The sequence below is a fragment of the Coccinella septempunctata genome, chromosome 8, assembly GCF_907165205.1.
Source record: "Coccinella septempunctata chromosome 8, icCocSept1.1, whole genome shotgun sequence".
NCBI classification, from domain to species: domain Eukaryota; kingdom Metazoa; phylum Arthropoda; class Insecta; order Coleoptera; family Coccinellidae; genus Coccinella; species Coccinella septempunctata.
In genome coordinates, this window is record NC_058196.1 from 16,502,611 (window position 1) to 16,524,552 (window position 21,942).

Below are 21,942 nucleotides of genomic sequence, written 5' to 3' on the forward strand. Positions count from 1 at the left end.
AAAACTCACTTTGGATAAGTTAAGTGTCTTTTTTCACAAATTTTGGATTTCAAATCATATAACACAAACTCAACTTCAAAACTTATTGATCATGGTAACCCCTACGCCAGGTAAGTATGAGTTGGGAAGAGTTTTGGCCGGTTTTACATTACATTGGAAGATTCTTTTGAGATATGTATGTTGAACAGCACCATCTACTAGGACAAAAAGGAAACATCAAAGATCGATACTATATTTATATTACAATACCCAGCTTCCTATCCTGTCAGTCGCTTTCCTATTGATTCCTTTCACATATTTTTTCTTTTTAATAATAGTTCAACGAACAAGCCTGACGACAGTCTAGCTTTTTCATAGATTCTTACCTGAATTCAGAACCCAAATTTTCATTGATTTATACGAACATAAATTAATTTACTTTGATTTTCACTTTCACTTTACCCTCCCTATGTAATGATGAAATTTCACGTGAACTAAAGTTCTAATTAACTCGCTAGCATCTTTCGTTTTACCGCTAGAGCGCACTAAATATTGCTCATAGTTTCCATCTTGGCAAAAATCGTTGTTGTATTATCAGAGAGCTTCAAAGTTCGATAATATGCCTGGCAGTCGATCCCCCATCGTCACATATAATAATATTAGGGCATGCATCCTTTCAATTCATTATAATTTGGACCTTGTTGTGTCTTATTTATTGTAGCATAGTAGAGTTAAGAGTTAATTTATGTTTTCCACGGGTGTAGCTGTGGTATTCTAAATTTGTCATAAATTTATGGGGATCTTGTCAAAACCGTTTTGATGAACATATTTCACGCAGAAGAGAATTAACGATGATACTACGGTTAGTATTTTCTCCCCTTTGAAGATATTCCGACAGCTATCAGTGAGGAGGCTGAATAATGAGTTTGTTTAGCAGATTCCATGTTCGATATCTGTTCAATCTTTCTTATCAGGAATATAGCTGTCGACAGTCTACTGCAAAATAATTCGCCGATAAAGGACTTGTTTCAGCCGAGGGAAAAAGGAGTATGTCAGGTATGACAGCGATTCATCAGTCTGTATCTTGGTAGTAAATACCAAATTTTGTGTCTTTTCAATGTTTATCGTGAAACCGTTTGCGAAAAACCACTTCTGAGCGTCATTTAAGGATTTGTTCGTCATCGCATGAATAGGGAGTCCTTTGACTAATTGAGTACTGCAGTGTCGTCTGCAAAACAGCAGCTTTTGTCCGACACCACATTCACGTGTAGGTCGTTTATGCAGAGGCTATGAACAGAATAGGCCCCAATATGATATGGCTCTCTTCAATATTCGAAGAGATTTCCTTCCATTTGACCTTCTGATTTCTTTTTGCTAGGTTAGGTATGATGCAAATATTTCATATGCCTTTTCTCTCACACCATAATAATACTGGAGCTTCTGTAAGAGAAGTATTCCGTGTGGGACACTATCAAAGGCCTTACCCAAGTCCATATAGGACTTATAGGACAATTCGACGTATCCGTTATCATACGCTTCAAGAATAGTTTCCAGAACGTCGATCATTGCCGTTATTGTCGACCTGCGTTTTCTAAATCAGTTGACCGATAGAGGGCTTCTCATCTGATACCTGATGTATTGTACTCGATACTGCATTTTGTATACCTGTAAATAGGGTCCAGAACGATACTTCTTTATCGCTTCTCGGCCCTATGGCTAAGATCAAAGTGTAGTATCTGTTCTTATCAGCTTAATATCTGATACGCCCCGCATGCGGGGCCAGTATATTAAACTGATTTTTGGAAATTGACAGTGGTTAGGGGCTTGCTCCACCACCGTCGCGGGTTGGCCCGGTATTGCAGTACCTCCGGGATCGGCCCACTTCGAACAAAGAATCATATGATCAGATGTTAGGCTTAGGCATGGCCGTACTCGTTGTCACGTGTCTCATAAGAGAGAAGTTTGATATTTTTCAGAAATATCGTGATAGGTGATATTTTTACAAAAATACATATATCGATATGGTATCAAACAGCTCGAAGAATTCATGCAACTTTAATTATGTAGATAAATACCAATCAACAGACAGTAGAATTATATTAATGTTTTTTTACAAAAATCGAAACGGTGTGATTAGTATCTCTCTTTAACTAGAAGTATCGATCGTGTTGTGCATAAATAATGCCGACGTTTCGTTAGATACCTGTTCTAACTTTATCAAGGCTAGAAATGAGGTACATCATCTTAGTGAATTTTTTTGTCGGTCTGTAATAATATCGATTCACTATACAGATTCGATAGTTCGAATTTCATATTAATATATCGAAAGATAAAATAGCGCCTAAAATTTTCGATGTTAAAATACTCTCACTTCTGCTATAAGCGGCAACATCGTAACATTTAACATATTTTTATGGACAGATAGATCAGAAGTCCAAAACCTAGTACCCAAATTTTCAGAATAATCCTACGATCCGTTCACCTTCACCTTAAACTTCTAATGGGACAACCTTTACAGACGCCCTTAATGAAGTTTGCCGGCTGTGGCTATAATAAGGCATTTAAATTATATACAGAGAAAATATACTCATTTTATTTTAGATGATATACCTAAAATGCTTATTTAAATAATTCACAGGGCTCTTTAGTTATCTTTAAAGTAAGTCTCAATGTTCATTTTGTCTTTTATACACCCATGTTAATCTTAATTTTATAGCTACTAAGAGGAGAAGACTTTTATTAATTTACAAAATTAGCTCCACCATAAGGGAAGCTTTAAAAAATTGTTGATAGACTCATTTGAGTTATCCCTCCCCACGGAAATCTTTAGTAAAAGGCGAAAGATTTATTCGCATCTGAGGAGAGATCAGAGTAAGAAATATCCCGCTCATCGAATGCTATATGCTAATTGAGTTTGTATAGATGAGTACTATAAAGGTAAAAGGTAGGTATATTCAAAAACGTTCAAATTCAATTTCACATGTTTCTGCTCATAAAACTCGAATGATACATTGAATTGATATATGTGGATCGTGTTCAAACGGAAACATCAATATTTTCATATCAATTAATGCAGAATTAAACTAATTAAGTTGTAATGCTACATCGGAAGCCATCTGTTGAGTAACACATGAAATAACTTTCACCCATCTATTGTGTTACATATTGTTATGTTATAGATATTCTTCGTTCCTGGTATCATTTCTGTATCGAGCACGTTAGGATAACATCGTAATTGCTATTGTTGCTCTGAAATAGGAGGCAGTAATACCAATTTTGCCGGTTCTACGTTGACGGATCAAGATAATAATAATAATTATAATAATAACGCTGCTTACGATGGTAGGTGGTACGCAGGGTGTTTTCAAAGGTGAGGCTTTTTTAGAGAAGGTAGATTTAACGAAAATAAGTCGTTTTTTCTATATAAAATATTCAAGATGGCTGAGCTACAACCCCTACAAGTTCCACAAAATTTCATCAAAGTTCAAGTACGGGACTGTAGAAGGTGACTACGGTATCGGAAAAACGAAACAAAACATAAACCTATGGATGGACAATGAATGGTTCAGTACATTCGCGTTTATCTGATTAGTAGCATCAGGTCACTTGGAAGAATAGTTGTATTGTGCTTATGTCGATAAAGTGCTATTATTGTTACCCTATTGTTGGAGCGATTGAACAAGAAGATTGTGATACCCATTGTGAAAAAATTTGTGAATAATTTAGACGAATATTATTGGTGGATACTAATATTCTTTTTTTATACTTGCGTCCTAAGTCTTTTTCTGTCAGTTGATATCGAAATAAGCCATTTCATAAAATCGTGTAAGTCACTGAATAATGAGAAAAATTCGACAATCCTAAGTTTCCATTTTCATTTCCACGTTAATCTCGAACTGTCCAATATCCTAAACGAAACCATATTGTTGAGTCAGCCATCAGGAAATAATTTTTTTCCCATTCCTTTGCAATAATTCAGAAAACAAATGATCTAGGGTCGTATTAGGATCTATTTCAGTAATCATTTTCAATTTTCTTTCAATGTTGTCATTTTGAGAGTTTTTTATAGGTCATTTTTGGTGAAACGCTTTACTTTGACCAGTTCTATCTTCTGTAAAAAAAAAGGCTCGCACCTTTAAATACACCCTGTGGCTAATTGATCAATTGCAGTATTTTTATCTTAATTTTCAGAACACCTCAAATTTCGAACGAGTAGATAATGTTAGATCCAAGATATCCTATGGAACCGAAAAATCGGGAACTAAGTCAGTGAAAAGTATTTACCATGATTGTGTTTGATCTGGTGAGTGTTTCTCTAATCCGAAAATTTCATTTGTATTGGAATTGGAAAATCTATTATTCCATATTTCTAGGAAAAATTATAAAAGTTCCGGAGAAACACAAGTGCTAGGAAATATTTATATAAATATGTAATTTTGCCTCTCATTGGATATTTTTTGCTCTTTTCAAATATCTCGATCAAATTCCAAAATTTTAATTCACAGGGTGTTGAATTCCAGCTGGAAGAAGTCCCATATTTTTCAAATACGGACCTGGAATTTTTTATCAATTTAAATGTAAATATATCGACCTGTGTAAGTGAATCATATATTCCAAATATCAACCAACCGACTATACTGGTTGGTTCAAAAGTTATGAGAAATTCAAATTTTAGGTGAATACATGAAGCACCCTGTATCTCGGTTATGGAATTGATTAGACCTGTCTATTATGGGTTTTTTTGGACTCGCCTAGGGTAGCTCTAGCTCAGGTTATCTTATGTTCATTTAGAAACGAAACACCCTGTAGATTATTGATAAAACTTCGTGTACCGAAATTAATTTTTTGCTCGTTGAATTCTCCAGGATGATCAAGTTTCTCAACTATAAAGGTAATAAAAGAGAAAAAGATTGCTCATAAGAAGTGGAAACGATTCAAAACATCTATCCAGAATTGATACTTTGTAGGAGTCGTTGAAAATTTCTGATAGAATCCGACTAGAGAAAGTACCAAGACTCTGTTGAGTATTTCGTTAGTTCTAATCGGGAATTTTTGTGGCAAGTCGCAAAAAATTAAAGAGGTGCTCCATTTCCGATTACGACGATACAAGAAAGGAATTCAAACAGGGTTATTACTAATCATCAGACTCTGCAGGGAAGTTTTCTGATAAGTTAGCTTCTGTCCGTGTTCAATCCACCTTACCATTACGCTAGGGAATGTTAAAATGTAGAATCGTATTGTATACCGCCTAAAACTATCAAAAAAAAATCAAAGAATTAGCAAATAAATTCCAGGACAGGAAAATCAGCCTACGTGATTACTAAAGTATTCTAATATTAGGTTAGGATCAGTTATTTGGAACCCATGCTATAATATTTATATCAATAGATCAGCTCATTAGGTACCTATGTAAATGGGAAATTTCATCAAAATTGCGTTGATAACAACTGACGAATTATGAAGAATTTGAAATTGTCGAACCTTACCTACAGATCAACGAATGATGAGAGATGTGAAGTTCATATGCAAAATTATTAATATCTCATACCGCTGCGAACTTGTTGGTATGTTCACCTTCAACTTGCCATCATACGCGAAATAAATTTTTGTTTTATATAAGTCGATGCTCTACAATAATAACTTAAATTCACCTCTGATTAGATGCCTCAAGTCAAGCCTCTTTATGAAAAATAGTCGAGTTATGTTATAAAATTGTTTTCTTCTGTGTTTCGATCTATATTCTAGAGATCCATTATTACAACAGTTTTATCTTTCTTTGTATTTTTTATTAAGCACCACTTTAACCATCAGTGAGAACATATTGTATTTTTTGCTTTGTCCTTTCATGTACTCCATTTGAATATGAATAAATAAAAATAAGTACCTAAATAAATAATTATACTTACTCACCTGATTAATCCAGCAGAGTAGATGAACGAATATGTAACAATAAGATTTTTTCTCACTGGTCACTGCACTGTGTATTCAAATTGAATTTCTCCGATTCTGGCAAGAAGCAACACAGGATGGTCTAAACGAGAGTGAAGAGTTTGTCAGTGTATCGAGAATTTTTTATTTTTACGATGCAATTGCAAGTTATGTTTACTGGCCATCCGGGGCATCTTTAGGGTTGCTTAATGTTAGCAGTATGGGTCGGAACCTTTGTAATTTCGCAGTTCACATTCCTGGTTTCCATCTGTTGAATAAACCGGGCTAAAATATTTGTTTATTTCGGTGTTCGTGTATTCGTTTATTTCTGTGAAGAGAAGAATAGAAATTTGAATTATTCATCGCTGTTTGGGAATGGAACCAATTCTTGCTGATTACTGCTATGAAGAAATTCAGTCTTCATGATAATTATGTCACAAAAATATGCCTTCGGAAGCCACCTCACAGCGATGGGCCAAAATTAGAGGAATTATTGGTTTGCCCCACCTGTTGATCATGTTTTATAGATATGTAATTGTTTTGTGGTCAGACGGCTCTAAGGAATAGAGCACTCCATGAAAATGTACCTATTTAGATATTTTTAATTGCAAATATTGCAATTTCTTCTTCAACGAATATTCTGTTGAATGGATTCAACAATTTTAACATATTCGGCCATTCCAAATTGTCATACACAATGATGAAATTTTTTGCAATCGATAATACACCTCGTAATACTCAAATATGGAAGGAAAAAAACTAGTTGTCTGATGTAAGTAGGTGTTCAATATGATTTTCTCGACTTTCTATAACCTTTATGAGGCTCTAACTGTTCGTATCATTACATGAGGATTTTTGCGAATTTTATCGCAAGCACCATTCATTCAATCTAATAATATTTCCTTTGTCAGAAAAGATATCTGTTTCATAGAACTTGGCCTTCAAATAACCACAAAGAAAGAAAGAAACCGAGAGGTGTCGAGTATAGATCTAGCTGTCCAATCCACCTGTCTGCATATTCTCTATTAGTAAATTTGTGAGACTTTATGAATATTTGTAACTCTACTCAACTTAATAAAGGGTCCTGAAATAGTGATGGATATTTTTTTTTCTGTGCATAAATATGATCAATGTTTCAATAACAAAGAGTAATAAGACCAGACCAATAGATATTCATATAGATTCGATAAATGCAACAACGGAGTCAATGGAGAAGAGTACGAAAGAGCATTTATAACACTTCTTCGAATTTTCAATCATTAACTTCACTAAAAGAGCTAATGAGGGGAAAATCAATTCGGATAATTAATTACTTCAGGTCCACGTTGTCCATAAAAAGCGATTCATTCAAAAACTTCATACAGGATGTTTTTCACTAGTTTGGACTTGAATATAGCCTCAATGAGTCCGGTCCTGAGTTTTGTCAAATTTTAAGGTCCCGTTTTATTGAAACTAATAACGTTAACCTGATGATGAATTTTCAGTCGAATAGATCAATATCAGGAGTTATAGCGAAAGGAAAATTCAGAAAACCCTCTAGCTGTATATCGGAAACGGAGTACCTAAGAGACACATATGCGGGGTGTTTTTGAACTCAGCTCAATGCCACGGTTTATGCCATCTATGGTGTTATAATTATCAGAGGTGGGCGTTAAGGCCGTTCAGTAAGCTGAAGGTATTGAAAATTCGTCTTAGTTAACACACAGACTCTTAGTTTATGAAGGCTTACCTATAATACGAATAAATATGCGTCGATGTAAAAATATTATATTTAAATTATCTTATACCGGGACAGCGCGTACGCAGTCCCGACTACCAAAAATTACGCGCCCGAGTTATCCGCATTAGGGATAATCGCAGAGGTCAGCCCGATCGAAGTGCAATGAAAGGGCCTCACTCCGGGGGAACCACCTTATTGATCATGGTAACCCCTACGCCAGGTAAGTATGAGTTGGGAAGAGTTTTGGCCGGTTTTACATTACATTGGAAGATTCTTTTGAGATATGTATGTTGAACAGCACCATCTACTAGGACAAAAAGGAAACATCAAAGATCGATACTATATTTATATTACAATACCCAGCTTCCTATCCTGTCAGTCGCTTTCCTATTGATTCCTTTCACATATTTTTTCTTTTTAATAATAGTTCAACGAACAAGCCTGACGACAGTCTAGCTTTTTCATAGATTCTTACCTGAATTCAGAACCCAAATTTTCATTGATTTATACGAACATAAATTAATTTACTTTGATTTTCACTTTCACTTTACCCTCCCTATGTAATGATGAAATTTCACGTGAACTAAAGTTCTAATTAACTCGCTAGCATCTTTCGTTTTACCGCTAGAGCGCACTAAATATTGCTCATAGTTTCCATCTTGGCAAAAATCGTTGTTGTATTATCAGAGAGCTTCAAAGTTCGATAATATGCCTGGCAGTCGATCCCCCATCGTCACATATAATAATATTAGGGCATGCATCCTTTCAATTCATTATAATTTGGACCTTGTTGTGTCTTATTTATTGTAGCATAGTAGAGTTAAGAGTTAATTTATGTTTTCCACGGGTGTAGCTGTGGTATTCTAAATTTGTCATAAATTTATGGGGATCTTGTCAAAACCGTTTTGATGAACATATTTCACGCAGAAGAGAATTAACGATGATACTACGGTTAGTATTTTCTCCCCTTTGAAGATATTCCGACAGCTATCAGTGAGGAGGCTGAATAATGAGTTTGTTTAGCAGATTCCATGTTCGATATCTGTTCAATCTTTCTTATCAGGAATATAGCTGTCGACAGTCTACTGCAAAATAATTCGCCGATAAAGGACTTGTTTCAGCCGAGGGAAAAAGGAGTATGTCAGGTATGACAGCGATTCATCAGTCTGTATCTTGGTAGTAAATACCAAATTTTGTGTCTTTTCAATGTTTATCGTGAAACCGTTTGCGAAAAACCACTTCTGAGCGTCATTTAAGGATTTGTTCGTCATCGCATGAATAGGGAGTCCTTTGACTAATTGAGTACTGCAGTGTCGTCTGCAAAACAGCAGCTTTTGTCCGACACCACATTCACGTGTAGGTCGTTTATGCAGAGGCTATGAACAGAATAGGCCCCAATATGATATGGCTCTCTTCAATATTCGAAGAGATTTCCTTCCATTTGACCTTCTGATTTCTTTTTGCTAGGTTAGGTATGATGCAAATATTTCATATGCCTTTTCTCTCACACCATAATAATACTGGAGCTTCTGTAAGAGAAGTATTCCGTGTGGGACACTATCAAAGGCCTTACCCAAGTCCATATAGGACTTATAGGACAATTCGACGTATCCGTTATCATACGCTTCAAGAATAGTTTCCAGAACGTCGATCATTGCCGTTATTGTCGACCTGCGTTTTCTAAATCAGTTGACCGATAGAGGGCTTCTCATCTGATACCTGATGTATTGTACTCGATACTGCATTTTGTATACCTGTAAATAGGGTCCAGAACGATACTTCTTTATCGCTTCTCGGCCCTATGGCTAAGATCAAAGTGTAGTATCTGTTCTTATCAGCTTAATATCTGATACGCCCCGCATGCGGGGCCAGTATATTAAACTGATTTTTGGAAATTGACAGTGGTTAGGGGCTTGCTCCACCACCGTCGCGGGTTGGCCCGGTATTGCAGTACCTCCGGGATCGGCCCACTTCAAACAAAGAATCATATGATCAGATGTTAGGCTTAGGCATGGCCGTACTCGTTGTCACGTGTCTCATAAGAGAGAAGTTTGATATTTTTCAGAAATATCGTGATAGGTGATATTTTTACAAAAATACATATATCGATATGGTATCAAACAGCTCGAAGAATTCATGCAACTTTAATTATGTAGATAAATACCAATCAACAGACAGTAGAATTATATTAATGTTTTTTTACAAAAATCGAAACGGTGTGATTAGTATCTCTCTTTAACTAGAAGTATCGATCGTGTTGTGCATAAATAATGCCGACGTTTCGTTAGATACCTGTTCTAACTTTATCAAGGCTAGAAATGAGGTACATCATCTTAGTGAATTTTTTTGTCGGTCTGTAATAATATCGATTCACTATACAGATTCGATAGTTCGAATTTCATATTAATATATCGAAAGATAAAATAGCGCCTAAAATTTTCGATGTTAAAATACTCTCACTTCTGCTATAAGCGGCAACATCGTAACATTTAACATATTTTTATGGACAGATAGATCAGAAGTCCAAAACCTAGTACCCAAATTTTCAGAATAATCCTACGATCCGTTCACCTTCACCTTAAACTTCTAATGGGACAACCTGTACAGACGCCCTTAATGAAGTTTGCCGGCTGTGGCTATAATAAGGCATTTAAATTATATACAGAGAAAATATACTCATTTTATTTTAGATGATATACCTAAAATGCTTATTTAAATAATTCACAGGGCTCTTTAGTTATCTTTAAAGTAAGTCTCAATGTTCATTTTGTCTTTTATACACCCATGTTAATCTTAATTTTATAGCTACTAAGAGGAGAAGACTTTTATTAATTTACAAAATTAGCTCCACCATAAGGGAAGCTTTAAAAAATTGTTGATAGACTCATTTGAGTTATCCCTCCCCACGGAAATCTTTAGTAAAAGGCGAAAGATTTATTCGCATCTGAGGAGAGATCAGAGTAAGAAATATCCCGCTCATCGAATGCTATATGCTAATTGAGTTTGTATAGATGAGTACTATAAAGGTAAAAGGTAGGTATATTCAAAAACGTTCAAATTCAATTTCACATGTTTCTGCTCATAAAACTCGAATGATACATTGAATTGATATATGTGGATCGTGTTCAAACGGAAACATCAATATTTTCATATCAATTAATGCAGAATTAAACTAATTAAGTTGTAATGCTACATCGGAAGCCATCTGTTGAGTAACACATGAAATAACTTTCACCCATCTATTGTGTTACATATTGTTATGTTATAGATATTCTTCGTTCCTGGTATCATTTCTGTATCGAGCACGTTAGGATAACATCGTAATTGCTATTGTTGCTCTGAAATAGGAGGCAGTAATACCAATTTTGCCGGTTCTACGTTGACGGATCAAGATAATAATAATAATTATAATAATAACGCTGCTTACGATGGTAGGTGGTACGCAGGGTGTTTTCAAAGGTGAGGCTTTTTTAGAGAAGGTAGATTTAACGAAAATAAGTCGTTTTTTCTATATAAAATATTCAAGATGGCTGAGCTACAACCCCTACAAGTTCCACAAAATTTCATCAAAGTTCAAGTACGGGACTGTAGAAGGTGACTACGGTATCGGAAAAACGAAACAAAACATAAACCTATGGATGGACAATGAATGGTTCAGTACATTCGCGTTTATCTGATTAGTAGCATCAGGTCACTTGGAAGAATAGTTGTATTGTGCTTATGTCGATAAAGTGCTATTATTGTTACCCTATTGTTGGAGCGATTGAACAAGAAGATTGTGATACCCATTGTGAAAAAATTTGTGAATAATTTAGACGAATATTATTGGTGGATACTAATATTCTTTTTTTATACTTGCGTCCTAAGTCTTTTTCTGTCAGTTGATATCGAAATAAGCCATTTCATAAAATCGTGTAAGTCACTGAATAATGAGAAAAATTCGACAATCCTAAGTTTCCATTTTCATTTCCACGTTAATCTCGAACTGTCCAATATCCTAAACGAAACCATATTGTTGAGTCAGCCATCAGGAAATAATTTTTTTCCCATTCCTTTGCAATAATTCAGAAAACAAATGATCTAGGGTCGTATTAGGATCTATTTCAGTAATCATTTTCAATTTTCTTTCAATGTTGTCATTTTGAGAGTTTTTTATAGGTCATTTTTGGTGAAACGCTTTACTTTGACCAGTTCTATCTTCTGTAAAAAAAAAGGCTCGCACCTTTAAATACACCCTGTGGCTAATTGATCAATTGCAGTATTTTTATCTTAATTTTCAGAACACCTCAAATTTCGAACGAGTAGATAATGTTAGATCCAAGATATCCTATGGAACCGAAAAATCGGGAACTAAGTCAGTGAAAAGTATTTACCATGATTGTGTTTGATCTGGTGAGTGTTTCTCTAATCCGAAAATTTCATTTGTATTGGAATTGGAAAATCTATTATTCCATATTTCTAGGAAAAATTATAAAAGTTCCGGAGAAACACAAGTGCTAGGAAATATTTATATAAATATGTAATTTTGCCTCTCATTGGATATTTTTTGCTCTTTTCAAATATCTCGATCAAATTCCAAAATTTTAATTCACAGGGTGTTGAATTCCAGCTGGAAGAAGTCCCATATTTTTCAAATACGGACCTGGAATTTTTTATCAATTTAAATGTAAATATATCGACCTGTGTAAGTGAATCATATATTCCAAATATCAACCAACCGACTATACTGGTTGGTTCAAAAGTTATGAGAAATTCAAATTTTAGGTGAATACATGAAGCACCCTGTATCTCGGTTATGGAATTGATTAGACCTGTCTATTATGGGTTTTTTTGGACTCGCCTAGGGTAGCTCTAGCTCAGGTTATCTTATGTTCATTTAGAAACGAAACACCCTGTAGATTATTGATAAAACTTCGTGTACCGAAATTAATTTTTTGCTCGTTGAATTCTCCAGGATGATCAAGTTTCTCAACTATAAAGGTAATAAAAGAGAAAAAGATTGCTCATAAGAAGTGGAAACGATTCAAAACATCTATCCAGAATTGATACTTTGTAGGAGTCGTTGAAAATTTCTGATAGAATCCGACTAGAGAAAGTACCAAGACTCTGTTGAGTATTTCGTTAGTTCTAATCGGGAATTTTTGTGGCAAGTCGCAAAAAATTAAAGAGGTGCTCCATTTCCGATTACGACGATACAAGAAAGGAATTCAAACAGGGTTATTACTAATCATCAGACTCTGCAGGGAAGTTTTCTGATAAGTTAGCTTCTGTCCGTGTTCAATCCACCTTACCATTACGCTAGGGAATGTTAAAATGTAGAATCGTATTGTATACCGCCTAAAACTATCAAAAAAAAATCAAAGAATTAGCAAATAAATTCCAGGACAGGAAAATCAGCCTACGTGATTACTAAAGTATTCTAATATTAGGTTAGGATCAGTTATTTGGAACCCATGCTATAATATTTATATCAATAGATCAGCTCATTAGGTACCTATGTAAATGGGAAATTTCATCAAAATTGCGTTGATAACAACTGACGAATTATGAAGAATTTGAAATTGTCGAACCTTACCTACAGATCAACGAATGATGAGAGATGTGAAGTTCATATGCAAAATTATTAATATCTCATACCGCTGCGAACTTGTTGGTATGTTCACCTTCAACTTGCCATCATACGCGAAATAAATTTTTGTTTTATATAAGTCGATGCTCTACAATAATAACTTAAATTCACCTCTGATTAGATGCCTCAAGTCAAGCCTCTTTATGAAAAATAGTCGAGTTATGTTATAAAATTGTTTTCTTCTGTGTTTCGATCTATATTCTAGAGATCCATTATTACAACAGTTTTATCTTTCTTTGTATTTTTTATTAAGCACCACTTTAACCATCAGTGAGAACATATTATATTTTTTGCTTTGTCCTTTCATGTACTCCATTTGAATATGAATAAATAAAAATAAGTACCTAAATAAATAATTATACTTACTCACCTGATTAATCCAGCAGAGTAGATGAACGAATATGTAACAATAAGATTTTTTCTCACTGGTCACTGCACTGTGTATTCAAATTGAATTTCTCCGATTCTGGCAAGAAGCAACACAGGATGGTCTAAACGAGAGTGAAGAGTTTGTCAGTGTATCGAGAATTTTTTATTTTTACGATGCAATTGCAAGTTATGTTTACTGGCCATCCGGGGCATCTTTAGGGTTGCTTAATGTTAGCAGTATGGGTCGGAACCTTTGTAATTTCGCAGTTCACATTCCTGGTTTCCATCTGTTGAATAAACCGGGCTAAAATATTTGTTTATTTCGGTGTTCGTGTATTCGTTTATTTCTGTGAAGAGAAGAATAGAAATTTGAATTATTCATCGCTGTTTGGGAATGGAACCAATTCTTGCTGATTACTGCTATGAAGAAATTCAGTCTTCATGATAATTATGTCACAAAAATATGCCTTCGGAAGCCACCTCACAGCGATGGGCCAAAATTAGAGGAATTATTGGTTTGCCCCACCTGTTGATCATGTTTTATAGATATGTAATTGTTTTGTGGTCAGACGGCTCTAAGGAATAGAGCACTCCATGAAAATGTACCTATTTAGATATTTTTAATTGCAAATATTGCAATTTCTTCTTCAACGAATATTCTGTTGAATGGATTCAACAATTTTAACATATTCGGCCATTCCAAATTGTCATACACAATGATGAAATTTTTTGCAATCGATAATACACCTCGTAATACTCAAATATGGAAGGAAAAAAACTAGTTGTCTGATGTAAGTAGGTGTTCAATATGATTTTCTCGACTTTCTATAACCTTTATGAGGCTCTAACTGTTCGTATCATTACATGAGGATTTTTGCGAATTTTATCGCAAGCACCATTCATTCAATCTAATAATATTTCCTTTGTCAGAAAAGATATCTGTTTCATAGAACTTGGCCTTCAAATAACCACAAAGAAAGAAAGAAACCGAGAGGTGTCGAGTATAGATCTAGCTGTCCAATCCACCTGTCTGCATATTCTCTATTAGTAAATTTGTGAGACTTTATGAATATTTGTAACTCTACTCAACTTAATAAAGGGTCCTGAAATAGTGATGGATATTTTTTTTTCTGTGCATAAATATGATCAATGTTTCAATAACAAAGAGTAATAAGACCAGACCAATAGATATTCATATAGATTCGATAAATGCAACAACGGAGTCAATGGAGAAGAGTACGAAAGAGCATTTATAACACTTCTTCGAATTTTCAATCATTAACTTCACTAAAAGAGCTAATGAGGGGAAAATCAATTCGGATAATTAATTACTTCAGGTCCACGTTGTCCATAAAAAGCGATTCATTCAAAAACTTCATACAGGATGTTTTTCACTAGTTTGGACTTGAATATAGCCTCAATGAGTCCGGTCCTGAGTTTTGTCAAATTTTAAGGTCCCGTTTTATTGAAACTAATAACGTTAACCTGATGATGAATTTTCAGTCGAATAGATCAATATCAGGAGTTATAGCGAAAGGAAAATTCAGAAAACCCTCTAGCTGTATATCGGAAACGGAGTACCTAAGAGACACATATGCGGGGTGTTTTTGAACTCAGCTCAATGCCACGGTTTATGCCATCTATGGTGTTATAATTATCAGAGGTGGGCGTTAAGGCCGTTCAGTAAGCTGAAGGTATTGAAAATTCGTCTTAGTTAACACACAGACTCTTAGTTTATGAAGGCTTACCTATAATACGAATAAATATGCGTCGATGTAAAAATATTATATTTAAATTATCTTATACCGGGACAGCGCGTACGCAGTCCCGACTACCAAAAATTACGCGCCCGAGTTATCCGCATTAGGGATAATCGCAGAGGTCAGCCCGATCGAAGTGCAATGAAAGGGCCTCACTCCGGGGGAACCACCTTATTGATCATGGTAACCCCTACGCCAGGTAAGTATGAGTTGGGAAGAGTTTTGGCCGGTTTTACATTACATTGGAAGATTCTTTTGAGATATGTATGTTGAACAGCACCATCTACTAGGACAAAAAGGAAACATCAAAGATCGATACTATATTTATATTACAATACCCAGCTTCCTATCCTGTCAGTCGCTTTCCTATTGATTCCTTTCACATATTTTTTCTTTTTAATAATAGTTCAACGAACAAGCCTGACGACAGTCTAGCTTTTTCATAGATTCTTACCTGAATTCAGAACCCAAATTTTCATTGATTTATACGAACATAAATTAATTTACTTTGATTTTCACTTTCACTTTACCCTCCCTATGTAATGATGAAATTTCACGTGAACTAAAGTTCTAATTAACTCGCTAGCATCTTTCGTTTTACCGCTAGAGCGCACTAAATATTGCTCATAGTTTCCATCTTGGCAAAAATCGTTGTTGTATTATCAGAGAGCTTCAAAGTTCGATAATATGCCTGGCAGTCGATCCCCCATCGTCACATATAATAATATTAGGGCATGCATCCTTTCAATTCATTATAATTTGGACCTTGTTGTGTCTTATTTATTGTAGCATAGTAGAGTTAAGAGTTAATTTATGTTTTCCACGGGTGTAGCTGTGGTATTCTAAATTTGTCATAAATTTATGGGGATCTTGTCAAAACCGTTTTGATGAACATATTTCACGCAGAAGAGAATTAACGATGATACTACGGTTAGTATTTTCTCCCCTTTGAAGATATTCCGACAGCTATCAGTGAGGAGGCTGAATAATGAGTTTGTTTAGCAGATTCCATGTTCGATATCTGTTCAATCTTTCTTATCAGGAATATAGCTGTCGACAGTCTACTGCAAAATAATTCGCCGATAAAGGACTTGTTTCAGCCGAGGGAAAAAGGAGTATGTCAGGTATGACAGCGATTCATCAGTCTGTATCTTGGTAGTAAATACCAAATTTTGTGTCTTTTCAATGTTTATCGTGAAACCGTTTGCGAAAAACCACTTCTGAGCGTCATTTAAGGATTTGTTCGTCATCGCATGAATAGGGAGTCCTTTGACTAATTGAGTACTGCAGTGTCGTCTGCAAAACAGCAGCTTTTGTCCGACACCACATTCACGTGTAGGTCGTTTATGCAGAGGCTATGAACAGAATAGGCCCCAATATGATATGGCTCTCTTCAATATTCGAAGAGATTTCCTTCCATTTGACCTTCTGATTTCTTTTTGCTAGGTTAGGTATGATGCAAATATTTCATATGCCTTTTCTCTCACACCATAATAATACTGGAGCTTCTGTAAGAGAAGTATTCCGTGTGGGACACTATCAAAGGCCTTACCCAAGTCCATATAGGACTTATAGGACAATTCGACGTATCCGTTATCATACGCTTCAAGAATAGTTTCCAGAACGTCGATCATTGCCGTTATTGTCGACCTGCGTTTTCTAAATCAGTTGACCGATAGAGGGCTTCTCATCTGATACCTGATGTATTGTACTCGATACTGCATTTTGTATACCTGTAAATAGGGTCCAGAACGATACTTCTTTATCGCTTCTCGGCCCTATGGCTAAGATCAAAGTGTAGTATCTGTTCTTATCAGCTTAATATCTGATACGCCCCGCATGCGGGGCCAGTATATTAAACTGATTTTTGGAAATTGACAGTGGTTAGGGGCTTGCTCCACCACCGTCGCGGGTTGGCCCGGTATTGCAGTACCTCCGGGATCGGCCCACTTCAAACAAAGAATCATATGATCAGATGTTAGGCTTAGGCATGGCCGTACTCGTTGTCACGTGTCTCATAAGAGAGAAGTTTGATATTTTTCAGAAATATCGTGATAGGTGATATTTTTACAAAAATACATATATCGATATGGTATCAAACAGCTCGAAGAATTCATGCAACTTTAATTATGTAGATAAATACCAATCAACAGACAGTAGAATTATATTAATGTTTTTTTACAAAAATCGAAACGGTGTGATTAGTATCTCTCTTTAACTAGAAGTATCGATCGTGTTGTGCATAAATAATGCCGACGTTTCGTTAGATACCTGTTCTAACTTTATCAAGGCTAGAAATGAGGTACATCATCTTAGTGAATTTTTTTGTCGGTCTGTAATAATATCGATTCACTATACAGATTCGATAGTTCGAATTTCATATTAATATATCGAAAGATAAAATAGCGCCTAAAATTTTCGATGTTAAAATACTCTCACTTCTGCTATAAGCGGCAACATCGTAACATTTAACATATTTTTATGGACAGATAGATCAGAAGTCCAAAACCTAGTACCCAAATTTTCAGAATAATCCTACGATCCGTTCACCTTCACCTTAAACTTCTAATGGGACAACCTGTACAGACGCCCTTAATGAAGTTTGCCGGCTGTGGCTATAATAAGGCATTTAAATTATATACAGAGAAAATATACTCATTTTATTTTAGATGATATACCTAAAATGCTTATTTAAATAATTCACAGGGCTCTTTAGTTATCTTTAAAGTAAGTCTCAATGTTCATTTTGTCTTTTATACACCCATGTTAATCTTAATTTTATAGCTACTAAGAGGAGAAGACTTTTATTAATTTACAAAATTAGCTCCACCATAAGGGAAGCTTTAAAAAATTGTTGATAGACTCATTTGAGTTATCCCTCCCCACGGAAATCTTTAGTAAAAGGCGAAAGATTTATTCGCATCTGAGGAGAGATCAGAGTAAGAAATATCCCGCTCATCGAATGCTATATGCTAATTGAGTTTGTATAGATGAGTACTATAAAGGTAAAAGGTAGGTATATTCAAAAACGTTCAAATTCAATTTCACATGTTTCTGCTCATAAAACTCGAATGATACATTGAATTGATATATGTGGATCGTGTTCAAACGGAAACATCAATATTTTCATATCAATTAATGCAGAATTAAACTAATTAAGTTGTAATGCTACATCGGAAGCCATCTGTTGAGTAACACATGAAATAACTTTCACCCATCTATTGTGTTACATATTGTTATGTTATAGATATTCTTCGTTCCTGGTATCATTTCTGTATCGAGCACGTTAGGATAACATCGTAATTGCTATTGTTGCTCTGAAATAGGAGGCAGTAATACCAATTTTGCCGGTTCTACGTTGACGGATCAAGATAATAATAATAATTATAATAATAACGCTGCTTACGATGGTAGGTGGTACGCAGGGTGTTTTCAAAGGTGAGGCTTTTTTAGAGAAGGTAGATTTAACGAAAATAAGTCGTTTTTTCTATATAAAATATTCAAGATGGCTGAGCTACAACCCCTACAAGTTCCACAAAATTTCATCAAAGTTCAAGTACGGGACTGTAGAAGGTGACTACGGTATCGGAAAAACGAAACAAAACATAAACCTATGGATGGACAATGAATGGTTCAGTACATTCGCGTTTATCTGATTAGTAGCATCAGGTCACTTGGAAGAATAGTTGTATTGTGCTTATGTCGATAAAGTGCTATTATTGTTACCCTATTGTTGGAGCGATTGAACAAGAAGATTGTGATACCCATTGTGAAAAAATTTGTGAATAATTTAGACGAATATTATTGGTGGATACTAATATTCTTTTTTTATACTTGCGTCCTAAGTCTTTTTCTGTCAGTTGATATCGAAATAAGCCATTTCATAAAATCGTGTAAGTCACTGAATAATGAGAAAAATTCGACAATCCTAAGTTTCCATTTTCATTTCCACGTTAATCTCGAACTGTCCAATATCCTAAACGAAACCATATTGTTGAGTCAGCCATCAGGAAATAATTTTTTTCCCATTCCTTTGCAATAATTCAGAAAACAAATGATCTAGGGTCGTATTAGGATCTATTTCAGTAATCATTTTCAATTTTCTTTCAATGTTGTCATTTTGAGAGTTTTTTATAGGTCATTTTTGGTGAAACGCTTTACTTTGACCAGTTCTATCTTCTGTAAAAAAAAAGGCTCGCACCTTTAAATACACCCTGTGGCTAATTGATCAATTGCAGTATTTTTATCTTAATTTTCAGAACACCTCAAATTTCGAACGAGTAGATAATGTTAGATCCAAGATATCCTATGGAACCGAAAAATCGGGAACTAAGTCAGTGAAAAGTATTTACCATGATTGTGTTTGATCTGGTGAGTGTTTCTCTAATCCGAAAATTTCATTTGTATTGGAATTGGAAAATCTATTATTCCATATTTCTAGGAAAAATTATAAAAGTTCCGGAGAAACACAAGTGCTAGGAAATATTTATATAAATATGTAATTTTGCCTCTCATTGGATATTTTTTGCTCTTTTCAAATATCTCGATCAAATTCCAAAATTTTAATTCACAGGGTGTTGAATTCCAGCTGGAAGAAGTCCCATATTTTTCAAATACGGACCTGGAATTTTTTATCAATTTAAATGTAAATATATCGACCTGTGTAAGTGAATCATATATTCCAAATATCAACCAACCGACTATACTGGTTGGTTCAAAAGTTATGAGAAATTCAAATTTTAGGTGAATACATGAAGCACCCTGTATCTCGGTTATGGAATTGATTTAGACCTGTCTATTATGGGTTTTTTTGGACTCGCCTAGGGTAGCTCTAGCTCAGGTTATCTTATGTTCATTTAGAAACGAAACACCCTGTAGATTATTGATAAAACTTCGTGTACCGAAATTAATTTTTTGCTCGTTGAATTCTCCAGGATGATCAAGTTTCTCAACTATAAAGGTAATAAAAGAGAAAAAGATTGCTCATAAGAAGTGGAAACGATTCAAAACATCTATCCAGAATTGATACTTTGTAGGAGTCGTTGAAAATTTCTGATAGAATCCGACTAGAGAAAGTACCAAGACTCTGTTGAGTATTTCGTTAGTTCTAATCGGGAATTTTTGTGGCAAGTCGCAAAAAATTAAAGAGGTGCTCCATTTCCGATTACGACGATACAAGAAAGGAATTCAAACAGGGTTATTACTAATCATCAGACTCTGCAGGGAAGTTTTCTGATAAGTTAGCTTCTGTCCGTGTTCAATCCACCTTACCATTACGCTAGGGAATGTTAAAATGTAGAATCGTATTGTATACCGCCTAAAACTATCAAAAAAAAATCAAAGAATTAGCAAATAAATTCCAGGACAGGAAAATCAGCCTACGTGATTACTAAGTATTCTAATATTAGGTTAGGATCAGTTATTTGGAACCCATGCTATAATATTTATATCAATAGATCAGCTCATTAGGTACCTATGTAAATGGGAAATTTCATCAAAATTGCGTTGATAACAACTGACGAATTATGAAGAATTTGAAATTGTCGAACCTTACCTACAGATCAACGAATGATGAGAGATGTGAAGTTCATATGCAAAATTATTAATATCTCATACCGCTGCGAACTTGTTGGTATGTTCACCTTCAACTTGCCATCATACGCGAAATAAATTTTTGTTTTATATAAGTCGATGCTCTACAATAATAACTTAAATTCACCTCTGATTAGATGCCTCAAGTCAAGCCTCTTTATGAAAAATAGTCGAGTTATGTTATAAAATTGTTTTCTTCTGTGTTTCGATCTATATTCTAGAGATCCATTATTACAACAGTTTTATCTTTCTTTGTATTTTTTATTAAGCACCACTTTAACCATCAGTGAGAACATATTATATTTTTTGCTTTGTCCTTTCATGTACTCCATTTGAATATGAATAAATAAAAATAAGTACCTAAATAAATAATTATACTTACTCACCTGATTAATCCAGCAGAGTAGATGAACGAATATGTAACAATAAGATTTTTTCTCACTGGTCACTGCACTGTGTATTCAAATTGAATTTCTCCGATTCTGGCAAGAAGCAACACAGGATGGTCTAAACGAGAGTGAAGAGTTTGTCAGTGTATCGAGAATTTTTTATTTTTACGATGCAATTGCAAGTTATGTTTACTGGCCATCCGGGGCATCTTTAGGGTTGCTTAATGTTAGCAGTATGGGTCGGAACCTTTGTAATTTCGCAGTTCACATTCCTGGTTTCCATCTGTTGAATAAACCGGGCTAAAATATTTGTTTATTTCGGTGTTCGTGTATTCGTTTATTTCTGTGAAGAGAAGAATAGAAATTTGAATTATTCATCGCTGTTTGGGAATGGAACCAATTCTTGCTGATTACTGCTATGAAGAAATTCAGTCTTCATGATAATTATGTCACAAAAATATGCCTTCGGAAGCCACCTCACAGCGATGGGCCAAAATTAGAGGAATTATTGGTTTGCCCCACCTGTTGATCATGTTTTATAGATATGTAATTGTTTTGTGGTCAGACGGCTCTAAG

General features: G+C 34.9%; 8 non-coding genes across 8 annotated transcripts; 3 read left to right on the plus strand and 5 right to left on the minus strand.

Annotated features, from left to right (window-relative positions):
• Positions 1–1,675: 1,675 nt before the first annotated feature.
• Positions 1,676–1,866, plus strand: LOC123319671. Its single transcript, XR_006538619.1, has one exon. It is a non-coding gene; the product is annotated as a U2 spliceosomal RNA (small nuclear RNA).
• An 867-nt stretch (positions 1,867–2,733) lies between these two features.
• Positions 2,734–2,854, minus strand: LOC123319630. Its single transcript, XR_006538584.1, has one exon. It is a non-coding gene; the product is annotated as a U5 spliceosomal RNA (small nuclear RNA).
• Positions 2,855–7,693: 4,839 nt separating this feature from the next.
• On the minus strand, positions 7,694–7,855 carry LOC123319646. The gene has a single exon (XR_006538599.1). It is a non-coding gene; the product is annotated as a U1 spliceosomal RNA (small nuclear RNA).
• A 1,557-nt stretch (positions 7,856–9,412) lies between these two features.
• Positions 9,413–9,603, plus strand: LOC123319665. The gene has a single exon (XR_006538613.1). It is a non-coding gene; the product is annotated as a U2 spliceosomal RNA (small nuclear RNA).
• Positions 9,604–10,470: 867 nt separating this feature from the next.
• Positions 10,471–10,591, minus strand: LOC123319631. The gene has a single exon (XR_006538585.1). It is a non-coding gene; the product is annotated as a U5 spliceosomal RNA (small nuclear RNA).
• Positions 10,592–15,430: 4,839 nt separating this feature from the next.
• LOC123319647 lies at positions 15,431–15,592 on the minus strand. Its single transcript, XR_006538600.1, has one exon. It is a non-coding gene; the product is annotated as a U1 spliceosomal RNA (small nuclear RNA).
• Positions 15,593–17,149: 1,557 nt separating this feature from the next.
• LOC123319666 lies at positions 17,150–17,340 on the plus strand. The gene has a single exon (XR_006538614.1). It is a non-coding gene; the product is annotated as a U2 spliceosomal RNA (small nuclear RNA).
• An 867-nt stretch (positions 17,341–18,207) lies between these two features.
• LOC123319632 lies at positions 18,208–18,328 on the minus strand. The gene has a single exon (XR_006538586.1). It is a non-coding gene; the product is annotated as a U5 spliceosomal RNA (small nuclear RNA).
• Between the last annotated feature and the right edge of the window lie 3,614 nt (positions 18,329–21,942).